The sequence below is a fragment of the Mercurialis annua genome, linkage group LG4 (genome assembly GCF_937616625.2).
Source record: "Mercurialis annua linkage group LG4, ddMerAnnu1.2, whole genome shotgun sequence".
Lineage (NCBI taxonomy): Eukaryota > Viridiplantae > Streptophyta > Magnoliopsida > Malpighiales > Euphorbiaceae > Mercurialis > Mercurialis annua.
In genome coordinates, this window is record NC_065573.1 from 10,144,121 (window position 1) to 10,150,429 (window position 6,309).

Genomic DNA, 6,309 nt, shown 5'->3' on the forward strand with positions numbered 1-6,309 from the left:
GGATGCGACATACTAACCTAGCGACAATTTTCAAGCACACATTGCGTAATATAACCTAACCATGCTTAGGTAATCGGAACGACGCGTTAAAGAGACTTGAGACACGAAAACTAATATAGCGTCACTTTTCACGCACAATTTGTGTAAAATACCTAACAATGATGAGATAATCGTAACAACGCATTAAAGAGACTTGAGACGCAATATACTAATCTATTGTCACATATCAAACACACTTTGCTTAATATAACCTAACCATGCTTAGGTAATCAGAACGACATGTTAGAGAGACTTGTAATGTAACATAAGCTTGGTAATCGAAACGACGCGTTAAAGAGACTTGAGACACGACATACTAATCTAGCATCACTTTTTACACAAACTTTGCGTAATATAACCTAACCGTGCTTATGTAACCGTAACAACGCGTTAAAGAGACTTGTGACGTGACATACTAATCTGGCGTCACTTTTAACGCGCACTTGGCGTATTATAACATATCCATGCTTAGGTAATCAGAACGACGTGTTAAAGAGACTTGAGGCAGGACATACTAATTTATTGTCACTTTTCACGCACAATTTGCATAATATAACCTAACCATGCTTTGGTAATCAGAATGACGCGTCAGAGACACTTGTTAAGCAACATAAGCATGGTAATCGAAACGACGCGTTAAAGAGACTCGAAACGCGCCGTACTAATCTAGAGTCACTATTCACACACTCTTTGCGTAGTATAACCTAGCCATGCTTAGGTAATCGGTACGACGTGTTAAAGAGACTTGAGACGCAACATACTAATCTAGCGTCACTTTTCACGCACATTTTACGTAAAATAACCTACCCATGCTTAGGTAATCGGAACGACCCGTTAAAGAGACTTAAGATGCAACATACTAATCTAGCTTCACTTTTCACGCACACTTTGCTTAAAATAACCTAACCTTGCTTAGGTAATTGAAACGATGCGTTAAAGAGACTTGAGGCGCGCCATACTAATCTAGCGTCACTTTTTATACACACTTTGCGTAATATAACTTAACCATGCTTAGGTAATTGTAACAACGCGTTAAAGGGACTTGTGATGCGACATACTAATCTAGCGACACTTTAAACGTGCACTTGGCGTAATATAACATAACCATGCTTAGGTAATCGGAACGACGCGTTAAAGAGACTTGAGACGCGACATACTAATCTAGCGTCGCTTTTCACGCACACTTTGCGTAAGATAACCTAACCATTCTTAGGTAATCGGAATGACGCGTTAAAGAGACTTGAGATGCGACATGCTAATCTAGCGACACTTTTCACGCTCACTCTGTGTACAATAACCTAACCATACTTAGGTAATCGAAACGACGCGTTAAAGAGACTTGAGACGCGACATACTAATCGAGCGTCACTTTTCACGCACACTTTGCGTAATATAACTGAACCATGCTTAGGTAATCAGAACGACGAGTTAAAGAGATTTGAGACGCGACATACTTATCTAGAGTCACTTTTCACGCACACTTTGCATAATATAACTCAACCATTTAGGTAATCAGAACGACGAGTTAAAGAGACTTAAGACGTGACATACTAAACTATTGTCACTTTTCACGCACACTTTGCGTAATATAACTTAACCATGCTTAGGTAATCAGAACGACGCGTTAGAGACACTTGTGACGCGACATAAGCATGGTAATCGAAACGACGTGTTAAAGAGACTTGAAACGTGCCATACTAATCTAGCGTCAATTTTTAACCCCTCTTTACTTATTATAATCTCACCATGCTTCGGTAATCAGAACGACGCGGTAAAGAGACTTGAGACGCGAAATACTAATCTAGCGTCACTTTTCAATTTTCACCCACACTTTGCGTAATATAACCTAAGCATGCTTAGGTAATCGGAACGACGCGTTAAATAGACTTGGGATGCGACATACTAACCTAGCGAAAATTTTCAAGCACACATTGCGTAATATAACCTAACCATGCATAGGTAATCGGAACGACGCGTTAAAGAGACTTGAGACACGAAAACTAATATAGCGTCACTTTTCACGCACAATTTGTGTAAAATACCTAACAATGATGAGATAATCGTAACAACGCATTAAAGAGACTTGAGACGCAATATACTAATCTATTGTCACATATCAAACACACTTTGCTTAATATAACCTAACCATGCTTAGGTAATCAGAACGACATGTTAGAGAGACTTGTAATGTAACATAAGCTTGGTAATCGAAACGACGCGTTAAAGAGACTTGAGACACGACATACTAATCTAGCATCACTTTTTACACAAACTTTGCGTAATATAACCTAACCGTGCTTATGTAACCGTAACAACGCGTTAAAGAGACTTGTGACGTGACATACTAATCTGGCGTCACTTTTAACGCGCACTTGGCGTATTATAACATATCCATGCTTAGGTAATCAGAACGACGTGTTAAAGAGACTTGAGGCAGGACATACTAATTTATTGTCACTTTTCACGCACAATTTGCATAATATAACCTAACCATGCTTTGGTAATCAGAATGACGCGTCAGAGACACTTGTTAAGCAACATAAGCATGGTAATCGAAACGACGCGTTAAAGAGACTCGAAACGCGCCATACTAATCTAGAGTCACTATTCACACACTCTTTGCGTAGTATAACCTAGCCATGCTTAGGTAATCGGTACGACGTGTTAAAGAGACTTGAGACGCAACATACTAATCTAGCGTCACTTTTCACGCACATTTTACGTAAAATAACCTACCCATGCTTAGGTAATCGGAACGACGCGTTAAAGAGACTTAAGATGCAACATACTAATCTAGCTTCACTTTTCACGCACACTTTGCATAAAATAACCTAACCTTGCTTAGGTAATTGAAACGATGCGTTAAAGAGACTTGAGGCGCGCCATACTAATCTAGCGTCACTTTTTATACACACTTTGCGTAATATAACTTAACCATGCTTAGGTAATTGTAACAACGCGTTAAAGGGACTTGTGATGCGACATACTAATCTAGCGACACTTTAAACGTGCACTTGGCGTAATATAACATAACCATGCTTAGGTAATCGGAACGACGCGTTAAAGAGACTTGAGACGCGACATACTAATCTAGCGTCGCTTTTCACGCACACTTTGCGTAAGATAACCTAACCATTCTTAGGTAATCGGAATGACGCGTTAAAGAGACTTGAGATGCGACATGCTAATCTAGCGACACTTTTCACGCTCACTCTGTGTACAATAACCTAACCATACTTAGGTAATCGAAACGACGCGTTAAAGAGACTTGAGACGCGACATACTAATCGAGCGTCACTTTTCACGCACACTTTGCGTAATATAACTGAACCATGCTTAGGTAATCAGAACGACGAGTTAAAGAGATTTGAGACGCGACATACTTATCTAGAGTCACTTTTCACGCACACTTTGCATAATATAACTCAACCATTTAGGTAATCAGAACGACGAGTTAAAGAGACTTAAGACGTGACATACTAAACTATTGTCACTTTTCACGCACACTTTGCGTAATATAACTTAACCATGCTTAGGTAATCAGAACGACGCGTTAGAGACACTTGTGACGCGACATAAGCATGGTAATCGAAACGACGTGTTAAAGAGACTTGAAACGTGCCATACTAATCTAGCGTCAATTTTTAACCCCTCTTTACTTATTATAATCTCACCATGCTTCGGTAATCAGAACGACGCGGTAAAGAGACTTGAGACGCGAAATACTAATCTAGCGTCACTTTTCAATTTTCACCCACACTTTGCGTAATATAACCTAAGCATGCTTAGGTAATCGGAACGACGCGTTAAATAGACTTGGGATGCGACATACTAACCTAGCGAAAATTTTCAAGCACACATTGCGTAATATAACCTAACCATGCATAGGTAATCGGAACGACGCGTTAAAGAGACTTGAGACACGAAAACTAATATAGCGTCACTTTTCACGCACAATTTGTGTAAAATACCTAACAATGATGAGATAATCGTAACAACGCTTTAAAGAGACTTGAGACGCAATATACTAATCTATTGTCACATATCAAGCACACTTTGCGTAATATAACCTAACCATGCTTAGGTAATCGGAACGACGTGTTAGAGAGACTTGTAACGTGACATAAGCATGGTAATCGAAATGACGCGTTAGAGAGACTGTAGACGTGCCATACTAATGTAACGTGTATTTTACGCACACTTTGCGTAATATAACCTAACCATGCTTAGGTAATCGTAACAACGCGTTAAAGAGAATTGTGACACGATATACTAATCTAGCGACACTTTTAACGAGAACTTACATAACTATGCTTAGGTAATCGGAACGACATGCTAAAGAGACTTGCAACGCGACATACTAATCTATTGTCACTTTTCATGCACACTATGTGTAATATAACCTAACCATGCTTTGGAAATCAGAACGATGTTTTAGAGAGACTTGTAACGTGACATAAGCATGGAATCGAAATGATGCGTTAAAAAGACTTGAGACGCGCCACATTAATCTAGCGTCACTTTTTACGCACACTGCGTAGTATAACTTAAGCATGCTTAGGTAATCGTAACTACGCGTTAACGAGACTTGTGACGCGACATACTAATCTAGCAACACTTCTAACGCGCACTTGGTGTAATATAACATAACCAAGCTTTGGTAATCGGAACGACGCGTTAAAGAGACTTTAGACGCGACATACTAATCTATTGTCACTTTTCACGCACACTTTGCGTAATATAACCTAACCATTCTTAGGTTATCGGAACGACGCATTATAGAGACTTGAGACGCGACAAATCAAGCATCACTTTTCACGCACACTTTGCGTAATATAACTAAACCATGCTTAGGTAATCGGAACGACGCGTTAGAGAGACTTGAGACGCGACATAAGCATGGTAATCAAAACAACGTGTTAAAGAGACTTGAGACACGCCATACTAATCTTGCGTCACATTTTACACAGACTTTGCATAGTGTAACCTCACCATGCTTAGGTAATCGGAACGACGTTTTAAAGAGACTTGTGACGCGACATACTAATCTAGCGTCACTTTTCACGCACACTTTGTGTAATATAACCTAACCATACTTAGGTAATCGGAACGACGCGTTAGAGAGACTTGAGACGGGACATAAGCATGGTAATCAAAACGACGCGTTAAAGAGAGATGAAACACGCCATACTAATCTAGAGTCACTTTTTACGCACACTTTGCGTAATATAACCTAACCATGCTTAGGTTATCTGAACGACGCGTTAAAGTGAATTGAGACGCGCCATACTAATTTAGCGTCACTTTTTACTAACCATGCTTAGGTAATCGGAACGACGCGTTAAAGAGACTTGAGACGGGACATAAGCATGGTAATCAAAACGACGCGTTAAAGAGACTTGAAATGCGAGATACTAATTTAGCGTCACTTTTCACGCACACTTTGCGTAATATAGCCTAATGATGCTTAGGTGACGCGCTAGACAGACTTGTGATGCAACATATTAATCTAGTGTCACTTTTCACGCACACTTTGCGTAATATAACTCAGCCATGCTTAGGTAATTAGAACGACGCGTTAGAGAGACTTGTGACGCGACATAAGCATTGTAATAAAAACGACGCGTTAAAGAGACTTGAGATACGCCGTACTAATCTAGCGTCACTTTTTACGCAGACTTTGCGTAATATAACCTAACCATGCTTAAGTAATCGGAATGACACATTAAAGAGACTTGAGACGCTACATACTAATTTAGCGTCACTTTCACACACACTTTGCGTAATATAGCCTAATGATGCTTAGGTAATCGGAACGACGCGTTAGATAGTCTTTTGACGCGACATACTAAAGAATTTTGGGCGGAAATAAGCACGGATGACAATTATGATTCCAAGAAGGCAACGGCTCGGTCTATCAAATCGCTTCATCTTTTCATTTTTCATTGTATTATCACACATACCATCAATTGTAGGCATGATGGAAATGATAAAATGCCTTTGAAAGATCTTGTTTTCTTACAGTTGAGAAGGGCATAAAGATGTCTTGTGCCTATCACTTCATGTGTCACTTGGATGGATTGGTGGCAAGAAAGGGAACTCTTCGTTGCGGTGCTTTTGTTATGGCCTTGGTTAAGCGTTCTTCGGCTTGGACTCCGGGCATCCGCAAATGGAATGCGGATCTTCTCAATTTGGATTTTTGGGTCAACAATTGGAAGGCCTTTTATGATGATGAGACTTGCCAAAAGGCGAAGAGGCGGGTTAGGGAGA